Genomic DNA, 12,645 nt, shown 5'->3' with positions numbered 1-12,645 from the left:
TGCCACTGTGGCAGCCCCTTTCGACTATAAAAGGAGGCCCGAGGCATACTGGAGAAGGATTCGGCTCTTTGGAACTACACAGCCACTGTAGCTAGTTCAAGAGCTCAAGAACACTCCGAAATACACACCAAAGCAGGACTAGGGTATTACGCATCCTCGCGGCCCGAACCTGGGTAAACGATCTTTGTGCTAGCTCCTAAACCTGCTCTTCTCACAACCCCGCGCCCGCCAACCGTAGAAGGGATCCCAGTGATCCCATAGGTGTCGTTTCCCCGACACTATGAGAAGTTTGATTCCCTATGATTGTTTTGAGATATGAAGATGGTGATATTAGAGTCATGCTAGTGAGTAATTGTGAATCTGAGAAATACCTGTGCTGCAGTTTGTGAGTCCCGTAGCATGCACGTATGGTGAACCGTTATGTAACGAAGTTGGAGCATGAGATGTTTTTTGATTGTCGTCCTTATGAGTGGCGGTCGGGGACGAGCGATGGTCTTTTCCTACCAATCTACCCCCCTAGGAGCATGCGTGTAGTACTTTGTTTTGATGACTAATAGATTTTTGCAATAAGTATGTGAGTTCTTTATGACTAATGTTGAGTCCATGGATTATACGCACTCTCACCTTTCCGCCATTGCTAGCCTCTCTAGTACCGCGCAAATTTCGCCGGTACCATAAATCCACCACATACCTTCCTCAAAACAGCCACCATACCTACCTATCATGGCATTCCCATAGCCATTCCGAGATATATTGCCATGCAACTTTTCACCGTTCCGTTTATTATGACACGCATCATCATTGTCATATTGCTTTGCATGATCATATAGTTGACATCGTATTTGTGGCAAAGCCACCATTCATAATTCTTTCATACGTGTCGGTCTTGATTCATTGCACATCCCGGTACACCGCCGGAGGCATTCACATAGAGTCATATTTTGTTCTAGTATCGAGTTGTAATTTTTTGAGTTGTAAGTAAATAAAAGTGTGATGATCTTCATATTAGAGCATTGTCCCATGTGAGGAAATAAAAAGAGAGAAAAGGCCAAAAAAAGAAGGCCCCAAAAAAAAGAAAAAAAAGAGAGAAGGGACAATGTTACTATCCTTTTGCCACACTTGTGCTTCAAACTAGCACCATGATCTTCATGATAGAGAGTCTCCTATGATATCACTTTCATATACTAGTGGGAATTTTCATTATAGAACTTGGCTTGTATATTCCAACAATGGGCTTCCTCAAAATTCCCTAGGCCTTCATGAGCAAACAAGTTGGATGCACACCCACTTAGTTTTTCGTTTTGAGCTTTCATAAACTTATAGCTCTAGTGCATCCCTTGCATGGCAATCCCTACTCACTCACATTGATATCTATTGATGGACATCTCCATAGCCCGTTGATACGCCTAGTTGATGTGAGACTATCCCCTTCTTTTTTGTCTTCTCCACAACCACATTCTATTCCTCCTAAAGTGCTATGTCCATGGCTCACGCTCATGTATTGCGTGAAAGTTGAAAAGGTTTGAGAACGTCAAAAGTATGAAACAATTGCTTGGCTTGTCATCGGGGTTGTGCATGATTTAAATGTTTTGTGTGATGAAGATGGAGCATAGCCAGACTATATGATTTTGTAGGGATAAGCTTTCTTTGGCCATGCTATTTTGAGAAGACATAATTATTTTGTCTGTATGCTTGAAGTATTATTATTTTTATGTCAATATTAAACTTTTGTTTTGAATCTTACGGATCTGAACATTCATGCCACAATAAAGAGAATTACATGCATAAATATGTTAGGTAGCATCCCACATCAAAAATTCTATTTTTATCATTTAACTACTCGAGGACGAGCAGGAATTAAGCTTGGGGATGCTTGATACGTCTCCTATGTATCTATAATTTTTGATTGTTCCATGCTATTATATTATCTGTTTTGGATGTTTTATATGCATTAATACGCTATTTTATATGATTTTTGGGACTAACCTATTAACCTAGAGCCCAGTGCATGTTCCTGTTTTTTCCTTGTTTTAGAGTGTCACAGAAAAGGAATACCAAACTGAATGAAACTTTCGCGATGATTTTTCTTGGACCAAAAGACATCCAGTGTCACAGCCTGATTTTTGGCCCTTTCTTTTTCTTTTGATTTTCTGAGATTTTTTCTTGAGTTTTCTTTTTCCGTGGTTATGTGGTCTGGAAACTGGAGAAGATGACCTCTTATTTCTTTCTAGAGTGGCTTGTCATCCTCAAAACCCTTCCTAGACCTTGCCATTTCCATCTTGGACCAACCCCAATATTCTTTTCCTTGGGAATATTCCTTTTTCTATTAAAGGAATAACCCAATTTGCCCTAGGTTGTGAAGAAACCTATATTTCCATCACTCCTAAAATTCCCAAATAATTCTCATAAATTGTTTGGGTCATATCTTCTTCAAATGTGGCAAAATATTTCATTTTCCATGTTCTTCATCATGCTCAATTAATTCCTTCCCTATTTTGTCCTGAATGGCAGTTTGTGAAGCAAGCGCCATTTACCTTTGCCCAATTGACCTCAAAGTTTTTGGAAACCTTTTCATGTCAAAATAAATGTCTCATGCCAAACTTCAACATAATTTTCCTAGTAAATATTCCCGAGCATTTTTTCGAAGTTCCTGTCTGAGGGAATTGTTTGTGAAGTACTAGTTAGGTTAACCCAATTGAGTTGAAATTTGGATGGTCCTTGATATCATCAAATAAAAGCCCTCCTAAAGATTTGAGCTCATGCAATGCATCCATGTGAGCTTAGCATCAATTCTTTGTTTCTGTCCAAATTTTCAGTTAGTGAAGCAAGTATATTTTATCTTGCTTAATTACTGCTGAAAATTTTCCAGGACCTTCTCCTACCGATATAACCTATACCCACAAGATTTGGGCTCATTTCATCAAGCCATTTTCCCTCAGGATTTTTCCTAAGTTTCTGTCCAGAGAAGTGCTATATGAAGGAAGTACCATTTTGGCTTAGCCAAATGGTATGAAATTTTTGTGGAACACTAATATGACCAAATAACCCTTCCTGGCCAAATTTCAGCTCAAGTGGCTTCTTCATTTGAGTGCATCATCATAATCTTTATTCTAGACCATATTGGTCAGTTACAAAGCAACTATGTTGTTTTGCGGCCCATTTCTTCTCTAAAACCCCAGGACTATAGTCCTTCCTAACCTAAACTCCCCAAACAACCCATATGGACCATAGCATTCCTATGGTGATCACTGCATCACGATTAAGTTTGATGCAGCAACATTCAGAGCTCAATTCCCATCTAACCACTGCACGTTTCTTCGAGCTACTCACTCAGTCGAAACCTCCCTCGGAAGGACTCTCCCCAAGACAACCATTTACAGTCATTTATCTCCTCTTGATGCCAGCTCAGGCGGTGACCACGGGTCATGCCAGCCAAACGCGTGCTCTGGCGCCTCTGTCCTCTTCTCTTGCTCTCTGCTCAGCGTCTCAGCGAGCACGGGCATGTCTCCTAGCTCCCCCTCATCGTCATCTTCTTCCTGGAGCTATCTCCCTCTGCGGAAGCCTCTCCGTCGGTGCTCGTCGCCGAGCACCCACGGGCGTACTATGGCCGACAAGGCATTTAAGGCGTTCGGCTTCTTCTCCCCTGCGCCCCTTGGCCTCCTCTGCTCCGTGACCCTCTGTAGCGTGTCCGCTTCTCCCTCGTCGTGTTCCCGCACCTCCCCGTGACCGATGAGCGTCGCCAGGGCCTTGGCCGAACTTGCACGGCGGCGACCGGCTCGGCCTTCCCCGCCCCGGCTATATATAGCCCCTCCCCGCGGCTCCCGAGCACTCCATCGACCTCATCTAGCTCCCAGCTCTCTCCCGAGCCTCTCAACCCCTCGCCGGAGCCCCTCCTGTCCTCCCGCTGCCACCACGGCCATCGCCGGCCGCCGCTCAAATTCGAGCAGTCCGGCCACTCCCCCTCACTTAGCTTCCACCAGAGGAGCCCCCTCGATCCCCTGATCCTCCCCACATCTTCCTTTCCCCTCCGGAGTAACCACATCGCCGACTGCATCCATGGCCGACGACCTCCTCCGCTGGCGTCCCTTCTGCTGCTCCCTCCTTCCTCCTTGGAGGTCGTGCCATGCACCAGTCGATGCGCCCCGTTCCCCTGATCACCCCAGTAGGCGGAGCGGCGCGAGAGGTGGCCGGAGTCGCCGGGGATCCTCGCCGGGGCTGTCGGGCTCGCTCCCGCCTCTGCACGCCGTCGGGGTGGAGAAGAAGGAAGAGCAGGGAGGAGAGAGAAAGAGGCAGGCCCACCTGTCAGCGAGACAAGTCCCGGTCCCGCCTCTGTCACGTCACTTAAGTGAAAGCGGAATTCCTAGAATACACTTTCCAGCTGAGTAAGCGTACATCTCTGCTTCTTCAGTGGCATTACACTTCCTCTACTTCGAAGACGTATTCTGAGAATGCGTTTTCTCCTTTTTCAGCCGCTGGCCGAATCCTCTAGTTTGTGAACGTTCACCCGTTAGTAACAGAAAAGCATATATTTTTATTTGTTTTTCTGCTAACGAACGAACGGCTGTAACTTTTTGCTCAAGACTCCGATTGAGGTGAATCCAAAGCCTAATTATTCGTCTCGTCGAGCCCGTTCTGTTGGTGTCACTTTCATTATGTTTTGACATACTGGAAATGACCTTTTTGCCCTTGCCCCTAATCAGTCCCTTTCGAGAGAGAAGTGTTTCCGGCAAATCTTTCCGCGATCTTTCCGCACATCTTCCCGATGGTTTCTTCATCCCCAGGCAAGCCACAACACCCACTTGCATGATGGCCATGCAGTAGCCATGGTTTTCAACTTGAATATTTAATAAATGTCTGCTTGTTTTGATACGGTTATCGTTGTTTTGGTGATGCTTATGGATTTGTGTTCACTATCATGCTATGCTTTCTTGCACTTTGTTATCATGAACTACTTGCTAGTATTACTTTCATATTTCCATGCTTGATAGTAGCACATGTTGGGTTGTTCATTGAGGGAGTCCTGGACTAAGGGGTCCTCGGGCGTCCGGCTTGTTGGACATGGGCCGGACTTATGGGCTGTGAAGATACAAGATCGAAGACTTTCTCCCGTGTCCGGATAGGACTCTCCTTGGCGTGGAAGGCAAGCTTGACGACCAAATATGAAGATTCCTTTCTCTGTAACCGACTTTGTATAACCCTAGTCCCCTCCGGTGTCCATATAAACCGGAGGGCTTAGTCCGGAAACAGATACAGTCATACAGGCTAGACTTCTAGGGTTTTAGCCATTACGATCTCGTGGTAGATCAACTCTTGTAATACTCATATTCATCAAGATCAATCAAGCAGGAAGTAGGGTATTACCTCCATAGAGAGGGCCCGAACCTAGGTAAACATTGTGTCCCCCGTCTCCTGTTACCATCGACCTTAGACACACAGTTCAGGACACCCTACCCGAGATCCGCCGGTTTTGACACTGACATTGGTGCTTTCATTGAGAGTTCCACTGTGCCCTCCCCAAAAGGTTCGGTGGCTCCTTAAATCATTAACAACGATGCTGTCCAAGGGGAAACCTTCCTCCCCGGGCAGATCTTCGTGTTCGGCGGCTTCGCATTGCGGGCCAACTCACTTGGCCATCTGGAGCAGATCGATAGCTACGCCCCTGGCCATCAGGTTAGATTTGGGAACTTGAACTACGTCGCGGATATCCGTGGAGACTTGATCTTCGACGGCTTTGAGACCATGGCAGCCGCTCCCTGTCCCTACGGTGAACATGACTTAAATCTGTCACCGGGCCATACTCAGGAAATTGCACCTGTAACTACTCCGGCCCTAGATCCGGAGCATATCGCGACATCCGAGGACGGGAAGCTCAACCCCGCCACGGAAGCCGCAGACTCCGCGGCGTTGGAGCCGCACACAGACCCAACCTCGGGTGATATTTGTGTCTCCGGAACCTCGGACTTGTTTCCGGTGATAAGTTCCGAACCATGTGCGTCCGCTTACATCGAGCTAGATCTGTCATCGATCACCGAATTCAGTGCGGCAGACGTCTTCCGGCACTCGCCTCTAGGCAACATGCCGAACTCACTAAAAAAGCTGTCCTTAGCGAGGGACTCATAGCCGAACTATATCCGGTTCGAACTGGAGGCTGATGACGTGAATTTCGCTTCCCACCCGCCACCCACTACATAGCCACTATCGACGATTTAACCGACATCCTCGATTATGGCTCCGAGGACGTCGACGGTATGGACGACGATGCAGATGAGGAGCATGGCCAAAACCCGCCGTTTACCGGACGCTGGACGGCCACTTCTTCGTACGACGTATACATGGTGGATACACCCAAAGAGAATAACGACGAGGACAAGGAAAAGCCAGCCGAGGAAGAGCCTCCCAAGACACAACCAAAGTGCCGGCGTCAGCGGCGCCGCTCTAAATCCTGCCGCAGCAAGGACAGCAGCACCGGCATTGGAGACGATCACACTCCAGATGGTGCCGAAGACAAAGAAGATCCCGATGAACAAACGGCCGAACAGGACGATCGGGAAGATGGGCAAGTTAGCCCTACTGAACAGGCCACAAACGATGACTCGGAGGGCAGCACTTATCTTCCACCCTCCGAGGATGAGGTGAGCCTTTGCAACGAGGATTTTATCGTGCCTGAGGAACCTCTCGAGCAAGAGCGCTTTAAGTGCTAGCTAATAGCCACGGTGAGAAGCCTGAAAAAGAAGCAGCAGCAGCTTCAAGCTGATCAAGATCTGCTCAACGATAGATGGACTGATGTCCTGGCAGCCGAAGAATACGGCCTTAAGCGCCCAGCCAAAAGTGACCCAGAGCCCGTACCATCATCGCGCAATGTGGCTGACCGACCACCACGCGTTCGGGATAAAATGACAACTCAAGCCGAACACCAGGCCGCCCCACCTCGCCGTAAAGGCAGGGACAAAACAGCTCAGGGTTACACATATGACCTTCGGCAGGACCTGGATAGTAGAGCAGGACAGACAAGATCGATCTATGGATCACGAGGACGTGCCTCGACACGCGACGACGGCTACCTATTCGGACGTGACAAACCTAGTCACGCCCGGGCCGACAACCGCAGACGGACTCCATCGGAGCTACGTCGCGATGCGGCCCGATATTGAGGCGCCGCACACCCTCTTTGCTTCACCGACGAAGTAATGGATCATGAATTCCCAGAAGGGTTTAAACCCGTAAACATCGAATCATACGATGGAACAACAGATCCCGCAGTATGGATCGAGGATTTTATTCTCCACATCCATATGGCCCGCGGAAATACCTCCCACTAAAACTCAAAGGGCCAGCTCGACACTGGTTAAACAGTCTGCCCGAAAATTTTATTGGCAGTTGGGAGGACTTGGAAGAAGCCTTCCTTGACAACTTCCAAAGTACATATGTCCGGCCACTAGACGCCGATGACTTAAGCCACATAGTTCAACAGCCTGGAGAGTCAGCCAGGAAATTCTGGACTAGGTTCCTAACCAAAAAGAACCAGATCGTCGACTGTCCGGATGCCGAAGCCCTAGCGGCCTTTAAACATAGCATCCGTGACGAATGGCTCGCCCGCCACCTCGGCCAGGAAAAGCCGAAGTCCATGGCAGCCCTCATGGCACTCATGACCCGCTTTTGTGCGGGAGAGGATAGTTGGCTGGCCCGTAGCAAAAATACAGCAAGTGACACGGGCACCTATGAGGTCAAAAATAGCAACGGCAAGCTCTGACGTAGCAGACACAAACGCCGAAGTAATGGTGACAACACCGATGACATGATAGTCAATGCCAGATTCAGTGATTCCAAGTCCGGTCAGGAGAAGAAGCCATATAAAAGAAACAATCAGGGACCATCCAGCTTGGACCGCATACTCGATCGTCTGTGCCAAATCCATGGCACCCCTGACAAACCGGCCAATCATACCAACAGAGATAGTTGGGTTTTTAAGCAGGCCGACAAGTTAAATGTTGAGAACAAAGAAAAGGGATCGCAAAGCGAGGATGATGACGAGGAGCCCCGACAACCGAACACAGGGGGACAAAAGAATTTCCCCCGGGTCAAAATGGTGAACATGATATATGCTACACACATCCCCAAGAGGGAGCGCAAGCGCGTGCTCAGGGACGTCTATGCAATAGAGCCAGTCGCCCCAAAATTTAATCCATGGTCGTCATGCCCGATCACTTTTGATCAACGAGATCATCCGACCAGTATCTGTCATGGCGGTTCAGCCGCATTGGTCCTTGACCCAATAATTGACGGATTCCACCTGACGCGAGTCCTTATGGACGGCGGTAGCAGCCTGAACTTGCTCTATCAGGATACAGTGCGCAAAATGGGCATTAACCCATTACGGATCAAGCCCACAAAGACTACCTTCAAAGGAGTCATACCAGGTGTAGAGGCCCGCTGCACGGGCTCAATTACGCTAGAGGTTGTCTTCGGATCTCCGGACAACTTCCGAAGCGAAGAGTTGATCTTCGAGATCGTCCCTTTTCGCAGCGGCTACCACGCACTGCTTGGACGAACCGCATTTGCTCGGTTCAACGCGGTGCCACACTATGCTTATCTCAAGCTCAAGATGCCCGGTCCACGCGGTGTCATAACAGTCAATGGCAACACGGAACGCTCCCTCCGTATAGAAGAGCACACCGCTGCCTTACCAGCAGAAGTACAGAGCGACCTTCTCAAGCAGAACCTTAATTCGGCTGCCGAGCCCGTGGACACCGTTAAGAGGGTCTGGACTATTCTGCAGCAGGACAGCTCGGCTCGTCAGGAGCTCGACTAGCAATTTGGCCTCCGTCCCAGTCCCGATCAAGTGGTGGCATTGGTACCGCGCGTACATAACTACGCACTCAAAATACCATGGGCACAGACGGAGGCATACCTACCTTGTGATCCACAATACGGCTTGACCGTTCCCGGACACATTTACTTTCACTATTTCCTTTTTCCTTTTCAGGTTCCTTTTCCACATGCCTTCCATGATGGCTTGATCGCAGTTCCTTTCGAAGGACAAATACACCAAGACGACAGTCAGCCTGGACGTAGAGGGGAATTTTTAGGTGGTCTCTTTAACGACCACTCTACTTGTTTTCAGGGCCCACACAGAGCTCTCCCTTGGTGATGGCATGTTAAATAGCCTGTTGCTTATCACACTATTTGTATCAATGCGCCTTGACGTATTAATCAAATTATAATGGAAACAGTTTGCGGCCCAAATTTTAGGGCCCCTGCTTTATGCTTTTGCTCCTTTTCTGTTTTCTTATTTTTTATTATTAATCAGCTCATCAGATAGCACCCATACACTATGGTACGTTTCAATTTTCCAGGGGCTTCATAGCACCCCGCTCTATGGCAACAAAAGTCCGAACACTTTTTACAGTATAGTTCGGCACCCCGAATTTAGCATTATATGCATTGGCTCTGAATCATGTCTTTGGTCAATAGTTGGGTTGCCCGGCTCATATGCTTGCTACCTTACGTTCTGCTATATCGGCTAAGGTAGTAAAGGGAGCACTACTGCGATTGTGCCCTGGTTTACCCGAAGGAGCACCTCAGTAGAGAAAGCCGAAAACTGACTGTCATGATGCGGCGAGAGCCGGTCAGCTCTTCGGAGGTTTCAAATCGATAGAGATTTTTTCCGCATTATGCGAAGGATCGGTACTTACCCGGTCAGGTGCTTATAGCATTCTAGTTTGGATACTAGGGGCTGCGCCCACATTTTTTGTCAAACTCCTATGGTTAAGTGAGAGTGCTAAAGCCGTATAGTCTGATTGTCTGGTTCGTTGCGCTAAACACCTCCTTCAAGGACCTAACAATTGGATCAAGAGTGTTTAGATTCCATCCCGAACACCCCCGTACTACCTACATGGGGGCAGAAGCCGACGACTGGCCAACTCTCAGATTTCATACAAAACGGCCGCACAGGAGGTAAAACCTTTTAAACATAACGAAAATTACATTACATAACAACTTTGTTTCATCTTACAAGGCGCAGACAACTTGAATATATTCATTCAAAGATAATGTCTTGCGAACACTGCGTCGCTACAAGGCGAGACCCCTCCAGGACGTCTCCAAAATACCGCTCGGGTGTGCGGTGCTCCTTGCCCTCGGGCGGCCCCTCGGTCACAAGCTTGGCGTCCATCTTCACCCACCACGCCTTGACTCGTGCGAAGGCCATCCGTGCTCCCTCGATGCAGACCGATCGCTTGATGACGTCCAGCCGAGGACAAGCGTTCACCAGCCGCTTCACGAGGCCGAAGTAACTGTTGGGTATAGCTTCGGCGGGCCACAACCGGATTATTAAATCCTTCATGGCCAGTTCGGCCACCATATGCAGCTCGACCAGCTGTTTCAGCTGATCGGTGAAGGGCACTGGATGTTCTGGCGCAAGGTATTGCGACTAGAACAGCTTCTCTGTTGAGCTCCCCTCTTCAGCTCGGAAGAACTCCGCAGCGTCTGACACACTGCGCAATAGGTCCGCAAACGCCCCTGGAGAACTCCGAATCCGGGTTAGTAAGACATACTTCTTCTTCACATACTTGCTTTGCATACTAAATGCCTTACCCGCCGCGATCTTCTTGGCCTCCTGGATCTCCTGGAGGGCGCCCTGGGACTCAACCCGGGCCTCTTCAGCACTTTGGCGAGCCTTGGCGAGTTCGATCTCTCGAGCCGAAACTTCGCACTTCAAGGCCTCGCATTTCTTCACCGCGTCCTGGAGCTCTTGCTGGACATTGTTCACCCTGGCCTTGAGCTTCTTACGGGCGGCTTGCTCCTTGGCAGCTTTCTCCTCGGCTTCGGCCAGGGCCTTTTTAAGGGCCTCAACCTCGGTCGTCGCTCCTGCACATATCATAGCACTATGATCAATACACATCATTTATTCTTTCCCAATGCAAAGCGAGTCATTGCATACCTTGCTGGTCCTCTAGCTACTTCCTCGCTTGGCCGAGCTCCTCCTCGGCCCGCTCCAGTCTCTGCTTTAGTCCGGAGACTTCGGCAGCGTGTGAGGTCGCGGCTAGTAACGACGCCTGATCATTAATACAAGACACATACAATTAGTTTCCTACAAAAATGAATTGATCCTCTATCCGGTTTGCTTTCCGAACACCGGACAGTGTCTCAGGGGCTACTGTCTATATGGGGATTTTCTCCCTTGCGTCGCTTACCTCAAAACCTGTCAGCAGGCCGCTGCAGGCTTCCGTCAGTCCGCTCTTGATGGACTGAACCCTCTCAATCACCATACCCATAAGGATACGGTGTTCTTTCACAATGGAAGCACCTCGCAGCGCTTCCAGAAGATTGTCCGGTGCCTCTGGTTGAGCAGAGGTCACCGGTGGGATAGGCACACCTCCGTCTTTCAAAGGAGGCTGCACGCCGGACTCCGGAGCCATGTAGGTCTCCGGAACCATATCCGGACGGGGGCCGAGCTGAATACGGCCCCCATCGCCAGTGTCCATGGGGGACTGCTCCCCCATGTGTCCGACGGTCGAGGTTTCGCCCTCTGGCGCCACCTTGACGGCCTCCTGAGACTCTCCCTGGCCTGGGAAAGTCCTTCGCGACAGCACCTCGACGTCGCCCTTGGCCGTGGGAGAGTTAGCGGCCGGCGGTGACGCGCTGGCCATCACCCTTGAATCCAACGAACCTCTTGATGAGGATCGCTGGGAGCTGTCATGGGCTGGACTGTAATGGCACAATTAACCATGTTAATACGATAAGGAGGAAAGGCCGGATACACAGGCGAGTACGAGTCTGTCAGTACTTACGACGCGGCCAGGGGCTTGCTCTGGGGGGGGGGGGGTCGCTCCGGACCGCTATCGATGTCCCACGCGGTTTTATCCACAAGGGAGCCTTTCCCCTTCTTGGGCGCCTCCGCCTCCAGATTTGTGGAGGCCGCCCTCTTCTTCCTCCCCCGTCAGGGGGAGGGTTGCTTTCCTCCTCCTCCTCTTCGTCTTCTTCGGCGGCAGAGGAGTGAGTCTTATCTTCGGACATCACGTCCGAAGTGCCCTTGCGGCGGGGGCCACCCCAGCCCCACTTGGCCTTCTTCTCCGGCGGATGATAGGGCGCCGGGACGAGCATCTTCGCCAGGAGCGGGATGACTGGTTCTTCGGGCAGTGAAGCCGAACTGTGAATTCGCTCCGCTTTCTCCGTCCATTCCTGAAAGGATAAATGAGCGAAGTTTTGTTACCCTCCTTGGACAAGCAGGTAGAGAATACGCCTTGAGATGTGACGGACTTACGGCGCTGGCGGGGTGAGCAAGATCGTGCCCACGATCCGAGTCTATGGCCGGCGGCTTCTCGTCGCCCTTGAAGAGCAGCTTCCAGGCGTCTTTGTGGGTGGTGCCGAAGAGCCTCACCAAGGTCTGGTGCTTCTCCGGATCGAATTCCCATAGAGGGGAAGTTCGGCTTTGGCAGGGGAGGATCTGGCGAACTAGCATAACCTGGATCACGTCGACGAGCTTGATGTTTTTGTCCACCATGCTTTGGATGCGCGTTTGCAGCACCATCAGCTCGTCCGACGAAGACCAATTTGGGCCCTTCTCCATCCAGGAGGTCAGCTGCATTGGAGCCCTGGATTTGAATTCGGGAGCCGCGGCCCAGGTGGCGTCACGGGGCTCTGTGA

The 12,645-nt window shown here is 50.0% G+C and overlaps 1 long non-coding RNA gene across 1 annotated transcript; it reads left to right on the top strand.

The window, feature by feature from the left end:
- The first annotated feature begins 1,430 nt into the window (after window positions 1-1,430).
- On the top strand, window positions 1,431-4,972 carry LOC109780781 (uncharacterized). Its single transcript, XR_005769678.2, has 2 exons — window positions 1,431-4,382; window positions 4,470-4,972. It is a non-coding gene; the product is annotated as an uncharacterized lncRNA (long non-coding RNA).
- Window positions 4,973-12,645: the final 7,673 nt, after the last annotated feature.

The sequence above is a fragment of the Aegilops tauschii genome, chromosome 1, assembly GCF_002575655.3.
Source record: "Aegilops tauschii subsp. strangulata cultivar AL8/78 chromosome 1, Aet v6.0, whole genome shotgun sequence".
NCBI classification, from domain to species: Eukaryota; Viridiplantae; Streptophyta; class Magnoliopsida; order Poales; family Poaceae; genus Aegilops; species Aegilops tauschii.
This window is presented reverse-complemented; position numbering and strand designations above follow the sequence as displayed.